Source organism: Anser cygnoides, chromosome 7 (assembly GCF_040182565.1).
Source record: "Anser cygnoides isolate HZ-2024a breed goose chromosome 7, Taihu_goose_T2T_genome, whole genome shotgun sequence".
Classification (NCBI taxonomy): Eukaryota; Metazoa; Chordata; class Aves; order Anseriformes; family Anatidae; genus Anser; species Anser cygnoides.
The window spans coordinates 2059228-2077500 of record NC_089879.1 but is presented as its reverse complement, the minus strand read 5'-3'; the positions used below and the strand labels follow the sequence as shown (position 1 = coordinate 2077500).

At 40.4% G+C, this 18273-nt stretch overlaps 1 long non-coding RNA gene across 1 annotated transcript in view; it reads left to right on the top strand.

The window, feature by feature from the left end:
- Positions 1 to 12026, top strand: part of LOC136791250 (uncharacterized) — a 26073-nt gene extending 14047 nt beyond the window's left edge. The window contains exon 3 of the long non-coding RNA XR_010832860.1: positions 8485 to 12026. This is a non-coding gene — a long non-coding RNA (uncharacterized lncRNA). The remainder of the gene's footprint in view (positions 1 to 8484) is intronic.
- The last annotated feature ends 6247 nt before the right edge of the window (positions 12027 to 18273 follow it).

The window sequence follows — 18273 nt, the reverse complement described above, 5'->3', positions numbered from 1 at the left end:
TTACCTGTGGAAACATATTGCAGGAGGTCAGGCCGGAGGGTCGATTTGTCAGGCGGCGGTGTCAGGGTCCTCACATCCACAACTGTAATTTGTTTTCTTAACACTTTTTTTCTTCTCTTCCAGGATATGTAGCTGCAGAGGCCTAAGCCTATAAATTTCCAACTTCACACATGTTCATTGTTTGGTTTCCTTTTTTTTTTTTTTCCCTTTTTTTTTTTTTCCAGGGCTGGTTTTATGCGTACAGTATTTTTACTAATGCGATAAACTTTGGGAACTCAGATACCATACATCACAGGCGGCAGTGTCGGAAGATTAGCAAGCAGCATCCTTTGTAAAAGCATGATTTATCTGTCCTCCCCCTGTCCCATCCTCGCCCCCCTCTGCCTTCACATCCACAGCAAAACAAGGTCGGTGTACAAAAGCATGCTTCATGGAAGGACCTTACACCACAGGTTTTATTGTTGATCTTAAAATGAAATTAAAATATCGCACAGCAATTTAGCAGAATTGTTTTAACCACATTGCCATAATTAATCCAAAATAACTAAGATAGTAACCCACGAGAACAGAACTAACAAGTAAATAATTCTTTCCATGCAAGAAGGAGGCAGCAAAGCTCGCTCTCCCTCGTGTCTCTCCAATGGACCAAACTCGGGAATGAATTGTGTGGCATTCTGGGGCTGCACTAATGCTGTTCACACCACAGCACAGACAGAAGGCAAACGGAGAGGAGGACTGATGGAAATGGTCTCTGGTTTTGATATATGCTAATTTTTTTATTACTGGATGATTTTTTTGTTGTTGTTTTCGAATGTGATCATCTTACTATTATGCGAAGCATTAGGACTGCAATAACAGTTTTATCTGAAAATGGGACCAAAGTCACCGAAGAATTTTGTGGAGTATCTTATTTAATTACAGACTTCATCCTGCGACGGAGAACTTTCATATAGAGCAAAGCCCTCTGTAGCACCTTCTTTCCCTAACGTCTATATACTCTCATTTTCAGCTCTCGCCTTCTCTTTCTGAGCACTAATGCCCATTAATATCCAGAAAGTATCAGCTGTATCCAAAGTTTCAGTCTATTAAATCAATGAAAAATATATTGGATTTAATATGTTTGGCTTAGGAAATTTGTTTTGTCGGCTGCAGCCTACCGCAGATTGCTGGGAGCTTACCTCTGTTTGAATTAGAGGGTGCCGGCTCATGTGCAGCTCAGACATCGGCCCATAAGACCGTGAAGCGTGGCTGATTTTTGGAGAAACTACTAAGTAGTTTCTATAGTGATAATGATGTACTATGTGCACCTATTGGGAATATATAAAATTAGAGAGAATTTCTGTTTGCTTTGGTCCTCTTTCTAGAATAATTACAGTAACTGCCATTCATTCCCATTCTGTTACCCTGATTATTCTAGAATAACCTGGTTATTAAGGTTTAGCCGTGTTTAAGAACATACTGCAAAGTGACAACTTGTCATGTTGGTATTATCAATACTTTAAAATTTCCATATTAGTGACCCAATTTTCTCAAGATTCCTGAGTGTTTAATTTGGTGGAGAGGAGGAGGGAGGGAAGTAAATGATGCCTCTTGCTTTTCTCTACTCAAAGTAACCTTAATTTTCCATTCCCGAATAGATAGCTTTCCCTTAGCAACTAAAAAAAGAGTTGAAGCAATTACTTCTCACGACCCTAAACACACTCTCACGTTGGAAATCCTTCTGCTTTCATCGAAAGCGGCGGGTAGCATTTTTAAGTTTCCCCCCGCCAGGGGCAGAATTGCCCTTGTTAAATTCAGTGAATTATGGAAACAAGAAGTGCTGAGTGGCTGACTCCAAACCAGTTTCCCAGAATAGCACTTTGCAGCTTTAAAAAGCCCCCATGTTTAATGGAACATATTATCTTAAATAGCGCTTTTCCTCTGAGGCAAGATCTCCTCCACAGGGCAGGTGTACAATAGCAGGTATTTTCACTGCTATTTGAAATTTCCTTTGCTATTAGAAATTTCTTATCCAAAAGGACTGAAGTTTAACCAAACGAAGCACAGCACAAGCTCGGCACTGGTGAAGGTGCATATAAAGCTGTCCAGAAGCACACTTAGCTGACGTACTGACAGATTGTGCAATTTTGCTGTGGTAATTACTCAATGGTTCAGCAAATGGTAACTAAATACTTTGGAAATCAAAACGTCTAATTGCAGGCGCACATATGGTATACCCCCATCCATTCCACAGAAGGTAATGTAACCAGCACACCCAAACCTTCCTTAATTCCCGCTGCTCAAAAGCCACCAGTGATACAGAACAGCCGTGCTTTGGAAGGAGCATTTGGGGAAAGAAGGTATAAATAAAAGATCCTTGGAAAGCATGGTGTGCTACATGCGCATCAAGATTACAAACTGAGATTAAGCAAATTTTGTCAGTCAGGAGAAAGATGTTAATGGTGTAGTCTTGCTATCTAGTGATTACATGGGAAACTCTGCTGAAAAAGATGGGCCAAAGGTGAAAATATGGGCTCTGTATTTGGTCTTCTCAGGCAGCACAGACACGTGGCTGCAGCCACAGGAGGCCTGTAACACAGACAGTGCCTGTGCAGCCCCACACCTGGGTATGGTGGAGGAGCCCAGGACAGCAGCTCGCCCATGCCAGGTCCACCAGAGCCCAAGGCCATGGGGAACGTGCTCCTCAGCCCCTGTGGTGCGCACCAAATCCTGGTGGGAGGGCAGGGAAAGGCCTGCCCAGCCCAGCCGCGGCCTGCATGCTGCAGGGAGGCCCAGCCCTAGCAGGAGCAGGCAGGCGCAGCCACACTGGTGGCTGAAGGTGCTCTGGGGAAGGCAGTAAATAAGCTGGGACCTTGCGCCCCTTAAGGACAGAAAGGTGCCAAACTGGGATTTAACCAGGGCTTAAAACTAAGTTCCTGGTGCTTTTTCACCCCGAACGCAAAGTTCCAAGTCAGGCAACCCAAAAGCAACCTGCAAGGACAGCTCCACCCTTGCAGGGGCTAAATGAACATCTTCCAGTGTCTGTTTTAGAAGTATTTAATGTGAAGAATTATGAAGATCAGTCCCCGTGCTTGTGTCTGTCTGCTCAACCACTCCCAATGCTCCTCCACCGAGTGTTCCTACCACAGCTGAAGGGAAAATGTCTCTCCCTCTATGCCTACCACTGCTGCTCCACCTCGTGCAATTTCTGTGTCTCCTTTGATGGCAAAAGAGAGGAACAGTTATCGCAGTGCATCAGCACAAGCTCAGCCACACACCTGCATCACACACCAGCCATTTGGGCTTACTGCTGTGGGCCAGCCCTTTATAAAGTCAGAGACAGCCTGCAAAAAAAAACTGCTTCTCATTCCTGGTAACACCTTAATTTGCAAATGTTCAGATAGCTTTAATGTAGGAGGACTAAATGGAGTTAATTATTAATTAGGGTTCCTGAACCAGTTTCAGCCCTTCCTAAAAAAAAAAAAAAAAAAAAAAAAAAAAAAAAAAAAAAAAGCTAGTCATATGTTCTACATTTTGTAATTACTAGGCTAAAAACATGCATTACTTACCACTCTTCTTCTCAGAAGAAACCCAACCCGCAGTTATTCTGAGTTCTTCTTTTTATTTCTTGCTATTAATGCTTAGAAACTGTGAGGATATGTGATTAATGCAGGTAGTGTGACTTTGATATAGGACAAAGTAGCATTAATTGTATGATATACATTATTTTTAAAACAACTACATTGTCTTCATCTTGCATAATTATCTCTTTGTTGCTGTTAATCAGGATTTCCCAAAGTGGCGCACAATAAAAGGCATTAAAGTTTATGTCAGCAGATCCAAATCTGGAATCAAATCTATCTGTACCATCAGGTGCCCATTAGGCCAGTGTACTTGCACATTAAAGACACTCAGACAATACACATGATTTTCTCTTGCAGTAACAGGGAGAAAGTAGAAATTGGAACTTTTGGGCACTGAAGCCATACTTAGAAGCAGACAGTTCCTGACCAATCCATTACAGACAAATGAACAGAGGGAAAACAAACCACTCTGTGATTCTGTGATTCTATGATTCTATGAAAGAGACAAAGTATTCAACCAAGTCTTCCATGCTTGTGACCAGTGCCCTTGCAAATTATCAGAATATCCTGCAAGCTTGAAAATATCCTCAGGATTTTTCTTGCTCAGAGTGAAGTTTAGCCATGACATCGTTACACAGTTCTCTGTGAAATTTAAAAAAAAAAAAAAAAAAAAGAATTCATAATCTGCTGCATAGAAGGGGTTTCCAGACTGGCAGCTGCTGCTGGTTGCTATTATAGCAAGACCCATTTACTAGAGGAAGAAGGAAAAACTGAACACAGAAGTCCACATGGACACACCCAGGGCTATGTGCAGGTTGTGAGTGAAATCAAAATTCACTAACTGTCAAAGTTTAAATGGTTTTATGGCAAAACATTTTCTGCATATGCTACCAGCTCCACTGAACATCATGATGAAGCTATGTGTGATTTTTTTCCAAGAAGCCCATTTCAGGGAACCAAAAGCACATAGTCTTTGGTTCCTTAGTCCCCTGCTCTATTCCCTACCTTTTTCTTCCTTCTCCCTTTCTTTCTCTTCCTCTTTTTTTTTTTTTTTTAAAAAAAAAATAAAAATAAAAAGATCAATGAGGGATGTCAGGATCCTTACACTATCCGTACCATCTCTCCAATGCCTGCCAGTCCTGCCTTTTTTCTTTGTAAGAAACGCTCTTTATAGAGTGGAAGGAGAACCCAATTAACAATTTCCATCAATTTAGCCAAACAAGCCTCCTGCAAATGCCAGGCTGTGCTTCTCTTAGCATAAATCAGAGGAAGAAGGGAGCATGTGCTGGCCCTTGTCCTTCTGCAGTAGTGTGCAAAGCATGCAGTGAGGCAGTGCAAGGGCACAACACAGCACAGTTAGGGCGGGACGAAGAGCTTTAAAAAAAAATGGAAGGCACATCAGGCCGAAGAAGAAAATGAGCCTGGAGCAGTGAAGTAAGAATGATAATACCAAGCACTTATGTTCAAAGCACTGTACAAATATTAACTAATTAATCCTCAAAGCCCGCTCTGGAGTAGATAAGCAAGTGTTATTATCCTCTTCTTGACAGGGAATCTGAGGCAGCAAGGTTAAGTGTCACGTCCAAGGCTACAGAGCAAAGCTTAAGAAGATGTTTTTAAGGGCATAAACACTTCCAACCCCCTATCCTGTGCTTACTCCAGGAGTCAAAGCCATGCTTGCAGTCAGTCAGTGGTAGGCAGCAAAGACAACGGGTCTGAAGAGGAACCACCATCTTGGAGAAAGCCTAAAGGCTTCTGCAACCAACTTATAACATGATTTTCACCCTTAACACTCATAGTCTGGAATAGCCTTTTAACTTGGCCAAAGATGAGGTGGTGAAAGATGAGAAGAAAAAGGGTCAGATGTTGCCTGGCGCCACACTTGGCCTCCATCTGCCATGTCCCCTTGCTGTCGCCTTGAGGGTGTTTGGTTCCTCCTGTAGTACTGTGAAAATAATGGTGGTGGTTAGCTTAAAGATCAACTGTGAAGGAAAGTAAATAAATAAATGAGTTCATAAGAAATTCAGAAAGAGGCTACCTCTTACACCCACGATGGTTTTGGAGGCTGTGACCCCAAAAGAGGGAGCTCCACCATCTTGGGAAGTGGAAGAGTTGTGTTTCTCATGAAATTCCAACCATCTTGCGTAGGTTTCCCAGCAGAAAATCAATTCTTGAGTGTTTTCAATTTGAAGCAAAAGAGGAAGAAGGGGTCTTTCTGGAACCTGACCCAGAAACTAAGTAACAATGGATCAAGGAACTCTAGTTTGACCCACTCCCCCTGAAAAAGGCTCGAGTTGGAAATGTTTCAGGCTTTGGCCAACCTCTCAAAAATAATAAAGATTCAGAAAAAAAAAAAAGTATATAAAAAGGAGATTAGGAATAGGCAGCCAAGAAAACATTTTTTTTACAAAGAAAAAGTTTATAGGTCAAAAGTGTTTACTGTTCACAATATGGATTAGAGTGGAATTGCAGTGTATTCTGGAGGGAGCTGGGGGAAGGGAGCAAGAAAAGGAATTGTCTATGGTCTGTATTTGTTGCTCCAGTTCCTGTACTGACAGCTAAGGACCTTTGATTGTAAGATGAATTGTGGAGCAGGAGCTGCAGCTCTGTTTTTGGACATTGGTATTTTCACTAGCGCTTTTGACTTCAGGGAGCCCTTTCAGAGACGAGAATAGTGAGGTGGATGTAGAGCTCCCAGAAACAATAACAGGAACATTTGCCAATTAATCTATCACACACTGTAGCACAATTTACCTTTTACCCTTCCAATTCTGAAGAGTTACTATACAATTCAAATTTCAAATTGTTACTGGATACAGCAAAAATGAGAGGATATGGGGGGAAAAAAGGGACACATCAATAACAGGACAATGCTTCTAATTTCCTGTACAGCTTCTTCTACGTGACCTTGTCGGTGAATCTGGTCACTATTTTCCCAATGCTCCTTTTAAATACCCGTTTGTATAACCCCTTCAGGCAGGTTCATCCACACTCCTTGGGATGCCCTGGGAGGCAGCAGGAGCACCTGCATGGTGCCGGGCGTGGATGTGCCCCGAGCCCCATACTACCTCTCTCCCCCATGCTCCAGGTCCCGTTGCACCTTTTCTGTATACACACATTGCAACGCCACCAAAAACCTTTCTGGTAGACTTGTGATGGAAACTTCAAAGTTATTATTTAACCCTATCCTTCAATTTCCGTAGTGTTCATAAGCATAAGCAAAAAAGTGATGTGTTTCCAGGTTTAACGAGCCATTTATAACTAATTACTGAAGCTTATTAAGCACAGCTTTGGCTTAGGCATTTTATCCCTACTTTTTCTCTACAGTATTCACCAAAATTTGGCTTCCTAAGAGGAACTAATTGAATTTCATGGTTTACACATTACTTGCACACTCTTTTTAATCCCCAGCTCTATTTTTTCTCCTACAGATTGTCCCGGAAGAAAGCCAAAACATTAACTTTGCATTCATCATATAAATAAGGGTACTTTTAAAAAATTCTATCTACAGGCACACACACACACTGGGTTAGAGCCTTGTCTAACTCTTTGGTGCACTGCTGCAACTCCATTAAAACAGCAGCAACATGCTAGTATGGAAACGAATGTAAGATCTTGTACGGGTGATTATGGACAAACAGAATCAGATCAGCCAGATATTTGCATCCTTCCAGGGAAATTGGCTTCCATTGGAAGATTGAGCTTGCTATTTATAGCAAATTTGGGGTGAGTTAACTGTTTGTTTAAATGCACTTTGGAAAGCTTTCCTCCTCCAGCTCCTTCTCTGCCATCTTGTCGAAGATTATGGCTTCAACCAATCTGGAGCAGTTGGAGGTAGCATCTCTTCCCAAATGCTGAGGGGAGTCCTGGATCCAAGGCAGGAATTCATCTTCAACATAAACAGAATCAATATCTGACCTCAAGCTTGTGCCCCTGTAAGTACTTTCTAAATTACTGGTTTAGCAGCTTATACTGTCTGGGCAAAATGCCACCCAAGCAGGAAGACCAAGAAGCGGTGGAATATAACACAGCTAGCCACAGTAAATGCGAATATTTGTGCACTGGAAGCACACAGGTTGGGATTGCAACTGTATTTTTAAAGCACAGTGAGGAAAGCATGAAGCTGCAGTCCAGCTATTTCAAGGAGAAAAAGAGCAAGGAGGAATGTTCCAGGCAAATTTTTAGTAAACGTGTGTGCAATGAAACAGTTCCAGCCCAAGGCATTTTTAGCAAGTCATAGCAGCATGCTGCTTGATCTTTACCACAACATTTCCTACAGAAACAGTGTGAGGAAGCTTGCCCGGACTTTCCAGAGGGCTGGGGAATGGAGATGACCTACTGCAAAGTTCAAGGAACAATTTCCAACACAACTGGAAACTTTTCCAGTGTCTTCCTCTCTTCCATTAGCTACATCTTGAAGACTGGAATTGCTATCAAGGAGTCTCCAAATATTTTGAAAGATATCAAAAAGCTATATAGTCTTCACATGCTTAGAAGTCTTGAGGAGAAAAATGTTAAAAGAAACAACTCTCTTTTCAGTTGTAGAAACTTTCAAAGGGTGTTTACTTGCTCAAGCATTTCAGTAAGTTTGGGGGACCATTGTCCTCAGACAAAACAAAGTAAATTGAGTAACAGTCCATGAGGAAAAACAAAACAACAACAACAACAGTGATAATACAGCTCACTATGACTCAATGTGCAGTATCAAAACCAGGAGGATATTTTACTAATAATAATATATTTGTTTTTGCTAGTTTTTGTTTTGTTTTGTTTTGTTTTTCCCACAGGGACAGCCTGTGGGCTGGTGTGCAAATCAGCTTTCCCGATGCAAATGAAAGCCAATTGCCACAGCCACTATTGGTTGAAAAAGAATTGTCTCGGAAATTTTTAACAAATGCAAAACAACATTTTTTCTCTCTAGCCGTCTGAAGAGCTGAGATGCACCGCAATTCAAAAACAAATTTCAAAGCAAACAAACAAAGCTGGAACAGCTACGCAGGCCTGGGAAAAATCATCGCTTCCAGTTATATCTTGGCAAACGTGGAAGCACCAGAAGCTGCAGTCTCGGTGGAGGGAGTCTGGGGTTACCCCAGTGCTGGGGCGTTACTATCAATCCCACCTCGAGCAAAAGACTTACATGGGATTTAGGTGCATGGGGCTTGTATATGCCATCTGCACATGGGTGAATTGTATCCACAGTGACTGCCAAAACAAATAAAGGAGGGGAAAAATGAGAAAAAACATATTCTGCTGCTTTCGATTCTATTAATACTGTGATACTTCTAAGGATAGGAGGTACCATGTTTCTAAGAGAAATATAGTTTTAAAGCATGTCTGTCGTGTCGGCATCTCCTTTGCAGGCAGAACTTGCTGTCTTTGATAATTCTGTTCCTGATTATGTTGTTTTAATGTGACATTTTACACCCTCCTGGGCAGGAAAAGAGAAAGTTGGAGAAAAAAATGATCAACTTTAAGTTTGCTTTCCAAGCATGTCTTATAATAAACAATAATGTATGCAGAGAATGCACTGCTAAAATTGGGTACTGTGTTACTAATTCGATTCACCAAGAATTGTTCTAAGGTTAATTTAAATAATATGCTTGAAAAACACATAATCCAACACATTTTATTTCTAATACTATGTTATAAATATACTCTGATATGTTATGAAAGTTGCAAATAAAATATGCTTTCGTTTGCACTTACAGACTTAAGCTAAATTAAAGCATCAACTTTAATTAATTAAAAACTGACTCATTGTTCTCACTGCCTGATCTGTTTGGGGCAGGCAACAATGATTTTGCCTAATCTTCTCACTCAATATCAATTCCATCTCTGGAGAAAAAACAAGGTGTGTGCACTAAAAAGTATTGCAGAGAAGCAGAAAGAAATGTTCCTTGAAATACTTTAAGTGCTCTCTAGAGCCAAGAAGATTTGAGACACAGCAACAGGAATAGTTTAGCCAAAACTCTGCCTTCCACTTAGATAATTCACCCCAAAAGCATACAGCAAGAAAACATGGCTGTAATTAATAGGGTTTGTGAATGGGATTTGGTGGGGAAGGCAGCAGCATGTGCAGTATGGAGCTCTATGTTTTTACATACTCCACAGGTTCCCACCTCTGAGTGTGAAAAGTGCACAATGGAAGAATAAAACTTTATTAAATATGGCCTTAGGCAGTAGTGCAAGGTTAGCTGTGTGGCTTAATCATGCTTATTACTAAGAGTAACTGGGCTGGAGAGGAGAGGTGTCTGTGAACATCAGAGAGCCTGAGCAGCGCTGGATCCTGCCCCTTCGCTAAGGGTTTTGGTAGTTCCCAAGGAGAGGAGACACAGAAACATGGCACTTGCACCCAGCCATGCCAGTGGTGCCGCTGCTCTCCTGGTTTCAGAAGAAGATGCAGATGGGGACTTCAAGGTGTGCTTTCAGGTCCTTTGCCCAGGGAGCACAACCATCCACCCAAAGCCATCCGGGAGTATTTCAGAAACCAGTACACGTTGCAAACCCCTGCAGCTCCCAAGAACATTGAGACTCCCAACACTGACCATGCTGTTTCTGAAACGCCAGCCCGGAGCCAGCCCTGGCAACCACCAGCAACCTGAACCCTTCCCTTCACTCTGCGTGGCAAGGCATGGAGCAGGGATGCTGCCTGATTTATTTATTTATTTATTTTGCCTGTAGCAAGATATATTCATGGATGTTAGTTGTTTCCTCCCTTGCCCGGAGTCAGCCACCAACCCAGTTTTCCTGTCTCGCAGCTGGTTCATTTAAAGGTGGTATCAGTGGTCCCATTAAGCACCATCCATGTGCTCTCCAGCCTCCTGGTGCTGAGGATGCAGAAGCCCAGGTACCATACCTCTGTCTGGGAGAAGTACGGATTTGATAGTCAGGAATGCCAAAGCCCATAATTCATGAAAACAGATAGATTTTATGATTCAAGCACCATAACGCGCTGATGCAGTGATATCTTACCGGGTGCTGGTGAGCACCACCTGCAGGGCTTCAGCGCTCCAAGGGGTGGGCTCGGCTGGGCCACGCGCTCAGCGAGACACAGCAGGTTGGTGTTATCCCAGGAGATGTGGGACTAGGAGACATCTTGCTGGTCTCCTTTCAACTTCTGTCCTTGGCATAGTTACAGAACCAAAATGAAATAACTGGTGAAAGTAACTGATAAAAAGGTATCCTTGCTTCCTCATGGCAAAAGCCAGAGTGCTGCCCATGCAGACCTCTCTTGCCCACCTCTGTGGAATGAGGCAGCCTTAATCATTGCTTTAGGATGGATGAAATGGTCACCAAAGCTCTTGCTAGAGTTGCGCAATAAAGTAGACTAGAAACCTCAGAAAAGCTTTTTTTTTTTTTTTTTTTAACAATTTGAGCCCACTGTATTGAAAAGATTAAAAAAAAAAAAAAAGTTCTGATGTGATTTCTTCTATCCCTAATTATAAGCAATGCAAAATTAAAATAAATTTAAAAAATCAAGCTGAGTTTAATTGCTGCTTTGTATCTGAGTTGTAATGAGGCACAGAGAAGGGCGTTAGGAGGGTAGCAGCCACTTCAGGGCCAGCGTGGGGCCACGGTGGTCACAGGAGCCCCCAGACCATGGCCCCCAGCTTCCTCCTCCCCCCTGTTCTGAGGTGTAAGACGTGATCTCAATTTGTGGCAACGAAAGAGGAAAGGCTTTTTTAAATAGGTTTGTAGCACTGAGGGACTGCTGATACCAATATCCTACTATAAACCACTGCTGCATCCCCCCCTCACTAAGGCAACCTTTCATTAATTGAGAAAGTATGAGCTCATTAAGCAATTCTGTTCCAAAGTTTCTGTAGTTGAAAAGCCAGTGAATTTCCCCAGGTTCTCAAAACCTCTTTCAAAAACAGCCAAGTTCCTCTATATTCCTCTTTAAACAAATAAGGTTAGCTACCCTTTTGCCATTCACAATTCAACATTCACACTAAATTAATTTTTCCAAAAGTAATTCAAATAAAAGCTTTGCTGCTGCTACCCTTTTCAGAGCTACAAGATTGAATAAGGCATCTGAATAAAATTGTGTATTACAGCCTTCTTTAATATTTAAGCATGACATTCATTGATTTGTTTCTTGTTTTCTGCAAACCTTGACAACATGATAAAATAAATCATAAGAAGAAAATATAGTGGTAACATCTTTTATGGACTTCACATAGTCATCAATCTCAAGCTGTGAGTGAATTATCAGTGCAGCAAAAAGATCTATGTTTTAAGAGCTCCAATAGCATACTAGCTAGAGGTTTTTCACAAGCAAACTCAAGGCGAGTGACTGATAAGCATCATTATTGTTTTCTGAGAGTCTAGTTTATAGTGTGTTGTGGAGGTGTTGGCATATATGTTTCAGAAGGAAAGGTTTGATCAATTCTAAGTAGACATCTACTAACATATAAAAAATATAACAAGGGTTCCTGCTGAGCAGCATTAAAGTACCTATTGCACCATGTCAGCATGACAGGCCCCATGTTGTGTTTTTGATTATATTTAATATAGAATTAACCTTTCTTAATGTAACATATTGTGCATGCGATGTGAGTGAAAAATATTTATTTTGACCTAAACAAATATCATCCATATTTAGGTTTTAAAAATACTTCTTTATTTTCAATTTATAAAACTTCCCCTCATAAAATCATCACAGCCCCAACCCGATAGAAAGGAAAAAGAGGTTTTTGCTTGTACTTTGTGAGCCACAGAGAGAGGAAGCCTTCCTCCTTGGGAGCCGCCTGCAGCACCAACGGCAGGGCAGCAGAGGTGGATGGAAGCACTGCGGTGTTGTCAGAATAACCCAGGTGCCTGCACCCTCGCCTGGTCTTTGCAGCTCGGATGTTAGCGGGGCGATGGGGAGGCACGTCCCCAAAAAGTGCCATCCTTCTGCCTGTGCAGTAATAGGGCTGAGGGGACGGTCGGGAATAATCAGCTGCTGCGAAGACAAATGCGGAAAGAGCGAATTAATTCAATGGGATAAGCCCGTTCGCTTGCAGGAGCTGACACCACTGCATAATGAGGTTATGTAAAGGTATCATCGTTTTGCTGTGAAAAATGCCACTCCTGAAAGTAACTCTTTCAACAGACTTACAAATGTTTTATATCTGGTAAATGGGCTAATGAAAGCTTTAGGTTTAGAAAGCAGTAGCCTAGGGATTGTAAGAGTAAATATTAAGATGTTTTCTGACAAGCTGAATATATGTGGTTTCCCACAAAATCCCACAGTGCTTTGCACTCCATAAATATCACTCCTCTTCCCTCACAACTTTTACTATATGAAATATGATACCACGGTCCACTAAAACATAGCCGTACTTTCATTGGTCTTGAGTCTCAGGCACACATTTATTTACATAGGTTGAACACTATTCATCACCCTTGTAATTAATGCAGTCAATTGTGAGGGTGTGAAGTATTTCCTTTGCCATCCCATGGTGCAGCAGGACACCATACTCTTAGCAGAAAGCATTGCTGCAATCTCTGAAATTAAAATAACAGTAATAATAATAATAATAATGAAGAATCTTTTGTACTTTTGTGTTGGCCATACGTAGGCAAATTCATTGGGTCCAATCTTCAAGCACATTTTCAGGGTAATGTAAGAAAGAATGGCTGGACAGTGGCCTGCCAGCTTTGGCCAAGCAGGGGTGCTTTGAATTATGGATGTTCCAGGATGAAATTACTGTCACTGGAGGGCTCAGCCCTGCAGACTCAACCTTGGGCAACACTATGGACTGGAAAATGAGACACGTTGACTTATTCCATGTGACTAAAGACTGGGGAAGAACCATAAAAAAGTATTACTTACATACATTTTCTTCTTTTATTTAAGAAGCTTCCCAAATGTTCAGCTTGAAGCAGAGCTCTCCCTAGGTCTCCTACGGTTCTCAGAGCAAGGCCTGCTCAGGAGTGAAACGCAGAATCTCGGCTTACATCCACGCTCTGCAAAATGCTTAACTTGGTAAGTGGGGAGATTTTCTTGTAAATTCAATTTTTCTTGTAATTTAATACTGCACCAGCGGTCTTACTTGATGGAAAAGAAGCTCTGTGCTCCTGGAGAGTTTTACAAATATGTAAATATTACACTAAGACTACCCCTGTTAATTAAATATGGCATTTTACACAAGCATATTGTTTCCAGTCTCAACATTCTGGCTTATATCTATCATCGGTAATTACATCCTATCTTTTTAAATTCTTTGCTGGTTTAATTTGCCAAATTATTTTACCTCACTTCCTGCCCCAAAGTTCCTCGTGATGCCGGTGGCACCCTCTGCTACCCGGAGGGAGGCAGGAGCTCCACTGAGGATAGGCTGGCTCCTGCACACGGTCACTGGGTTAGTGCAGTAAGCACTGAATGAGTTATAACAGCCTGAATTTACCTATGTTATTTATTATTTTTCACAGCATCTCTGCTTTCCTCAAATGTGTATAATTCATAACGAAGGTAATTCATAGTGTTAAACCTGGAAAATATTGTGTTCCTGATTGTCCTCATACCTACTTGAGGTGAAGGGTCTAATAAACTTACAGATGTAAGCAAAAGATCACTGAAACCATCAGATTATGAAAAAGAAGCATAAGAAATCAGCATCTGTTTAATCCAAAAATGTTTAATTGAATGAACATGCTCAAGGCACAGGACAGTTCAGAAGATCCAGGTCTGATAACCAGGTTTAAGCTCAAAATTATTAACTTCCTGTTATTTGGAAATTAAATTAAAATGGATCAACTGTCTTGGTCTGGGTCTTAGGAGCAAGCAACAGCACCACAAACAAGGGAAAATCTTTTCAAGTCCAAGAGGGGTTCCACTGTTAATGAAGATAAAGTAGGGACAGCATATGAGAGGAGTGTTGAGCAGTTTAATATACTTATCTTATGAATATTTCTATAAAATTTGTTCAAGTTTTTTGCTAAAATGTATTGAATAGAAATGGAATATTTATTTTCAATACCAGCTTTTAGCTACCAAGATTCTATTAAAATTATACTGGGGAAAAAAATTAAAGATATGTATCTTGCTAATAAAAATGCACTTTTGTGATAGATGTTGCAGAAGCAGAACCCCCTGTAAATTAGGTCACTTCTACAGTAAACCATCTTCTGAACTCCTTTGTGAGAATTATGTAGGAAACAGATTTTCTTTTCAAATCTTAATATAAAACCTGGAAAAAGAACAAGTATTCTACCTTATTCACATTCATAAAAAATCATAATGTAGCATCAATATTCACTTAATAAAGAGACCATTTACACTGCTGGTCTACTGTTCTTTTGTTTGCCAGGGCTGATTTTTTTTTTTTTTTAATCATATGGAAGAGTTGGTGCAGCAACATCTGTGGCTTGTCAGTCATTTAATTAACCAAAGAAAAGCTAGCTATTCATTTTATTTCTGTATATGTTAATGCTAAAAACTAATAGAAAACAGCTAGTAAATTGTCCTCTGCATATATTGGACACAGCAACAATTACTCTGGCAGAGAAGATATAATAAAAGAGGAAATTTTAATAGTATTCTTATTCTATTTATTCTCAAGGGCTTCTGTTTCAAGGTACTGTAGAAATTAACAATTATTTCTTTTCATTGTTTTTGATGATCTTTTTCTATTATGGCCCTATCCAACTTAAAATAAAATATAATTTGAACTTTCATTTTTGTATTAAATTCTATGGCATCTTGAGATTTACTTTCTGGCTGGTTATGGGGAGGTCCCAGCAAGGTTCAGAAAAATAAGCAGAAACCATTTCTTCCTGCTGGTCAGACAGCTGGTTAAGGCATGTCAGTTATTAGTACAATCAAGATAACTCAGCTTAAACCAAGAACTTTCACATAATAAAATAATTTGCTTTTCTAGCGTTCATTTTATTGACAAATATGTCTTTCCCATATTTTCTGAATGTCTGTCATATGATATGTCTAAATACTTGCTATTGCTCTGCTATATAAAGCAATTAACTGACTTTATACAGCAAATTGTCAAAGGATTTCCCCAGAAAGCTTGGGGAAATCTAACATACGGAACTTTTCTCCAATTTATTGACATGCTACAATGGTGAAAAAAAGTAGGACATCAATAAACAGCTTTAGCTGGAAAACTGGAATCTGATTATAAGTATTGGGAGCTGGAGACCAGAGTCTCAATTAAAATATATGGCATAGCTTTATTTTAAAATAGAGAAGTACTATATTTTAATGGGGAAGATACGAGGCTTAGGAAGATGTAAGCAATCAGCCACGCGGAGATTTACATTTGGTTTCCCATTAAGGCAGCCCACCAGTCTATTTGAACTGCATCCAGGTTTGGGTCCTCCCTTCAGACCCTTCTTCTGGTCTGGGAAGCTGAGGCCCAGTGCAGGGGAAGTGTTGTTAGGCTTTGTGTAGGCAGCAGTCTCACCTCTCTTCCAAGGGCATGTCAGTGAGAGTGATGGGTGAGGGGAGAGCTGGAGCACAAGTCGACATAAAACATCTCAGGACCGGCCCTGGGTGGGCTCCCCACCCGTAAGGAAAGACCTTCTACTTGCTGCATAGGCCAAACTCCCTAAAACACCAAGTTTCAAAATTTTGGCCTAAGAAAATCAGTAGAAGGTTAACCATCTAGGTTCTGCTTAGTAAATATTGATTAGGACTGAAATAGCCCGCACAAGAAAGTAGATTAAATAGTTCAGTGAGTTGTCAATCTACTAAAATAGGCTGAAATCCCCCAAACATATGATTGACTTATCAGAATCCCAACACAATGCACTAATAGACTAAAAATATAGCAAATCAAAGAGTCTACAGTCTCAACTAAAAAGGAAAAATTGCACTCACGCACAAAATGATGGTTTATAGTTACTAGAGGGAGATGAGAGGTAACAAGAAGTTAATATTTTATGAAGTGAAGAAAAGTTTCTTTCCTGCATCTTAGGTTCACTATTTTTTACAAAAATAGCATGTGATACGACACCATTGGTACCTCACCTACAGCACTGAGACATGAGGTAAGAACTGCTGAACCTTGCTGCTTAGAGCTGTTGTAAAAACAAATTGTCTATTTACACACAGTTGTTATGCCTGTATAACTTTATTTTTTCAACACCTTTTTCTTATCCTTCCTTTCTTGTTACCACTGATCATTACACTCATTTGTACCTTATTTTTGTCAAGTTTTGTGCTTGTTTTTACTTCCTGTCTATATGAAAGGCACAGTACTGTCTTGATCCTGATATAATATACGCAACAAATAAAGAGAGAAAAGAAGAGGAAGAAATAACCAAATGATCTGCGTATCTTCCTTTGCAAGTACACATCTTTGCTGAAATGCATCTGTACGTGTCAGAAGCCTGGTGCCTCCTCCGATGTATTGTTAATATTCTGGTTATCATGCAAGAAGTCATTGATGAACAAGTTTAAGCAGTGTGCAAACAACGTTACCTGCTGAGAAGTGTTAAGGTACCTATCATACCATGTCAACTTGACAGGCCTCATGTTGTGTTTCTGATTATGTTTAGTCATATAAAATTAAGTTTTCCTAATGTAACGTGTTGGGTATGCAACGTGGACAAAACAATATTTATTTAGGCTAAAACCTATTTGTATTCAGATTTACTTATGAGAATCACAATATGATCAAAATCCCCGACTCATTTAATGCACTTATGGAGTGACAGGGCTCGAGTGCCTCAAGCTTTAATCCATGCACAAGGTGATAAAGCAGGAGGGTTTTATACCTAGGAGGTTCCTAGGTATTTGTTACAGCAAGAAGTAAAATCCCAGTGACACAGGCCAAAGCAAAAACCATAGCAGTGTATTTGGTAATGAATTCTCTTTACTCAAATTTAGTGACTAAAAGTTTGATAGCCATCAAAACAGCTTTGTTCACCAACTCCCTATTTTAGACATTAAAAAACTATATCTATATTGTAAAATGTCCAAACCAACCAGAAAACGATATCAGCAGTTGCAGGCAGAGCTTTTACTTCCCTGTGGTTCTTTATCAGTGCAAATTTAAGGTTCAGTGACCCATTCTTAACCCACTAGCTGTTGGGCAAAGGATCAGAATTTGTTAATTATTATAAAAGGTGGGGGTGGAGGAGGCTTCATAATTAAAAATCTCGGAATGTAACTCCTTATTCAGTCCTTAGTTTGAGACTGAATTTCTGGATGAATTTAGGGAAAAAAAAAAAAAAAAAAGAGAGAAAGAGAGAGAGAAGTTCAGAAGTTTGACTATGAAGAAAACAGGAAGTTTAAAAGGACTGCAATTACCAAATTCAATAAAAGAAGGGGGTGACAAAAATGCCTTTTTTATTAATGCTTCTACCAGTGAAAGTGTTGATGCTTGAAAGCTGAAATTTGGCATGGAACAGCTCCTAAGCTTTATAATAGAGGAAACAAAATGACTGATTTATGGGCACTTGAAATTTGCTTCCCATACGAGCTCATTAATTGCTAAATTGTTCTTGTGCAGCAACACTCAGTGGACACGGGTTGTTCTGACCATCCTTCCACGTGGCCCCTCAGAATTTCCAGCACCACCTAAGACTGGGTGCACCCCAGCATGGGCAAGCTCATAATTAATTTTTGCTTTAAGTAAAACAAAATTCTTAAATACTACAAATAGTAGGCAGGGTAAATGTGCCTAGATACCTCTGCATATTTGAAGAGTGGCTAAGGCAGATGACAATTTCCTTTATGACCAAGACCTCCAGCACCACTTTT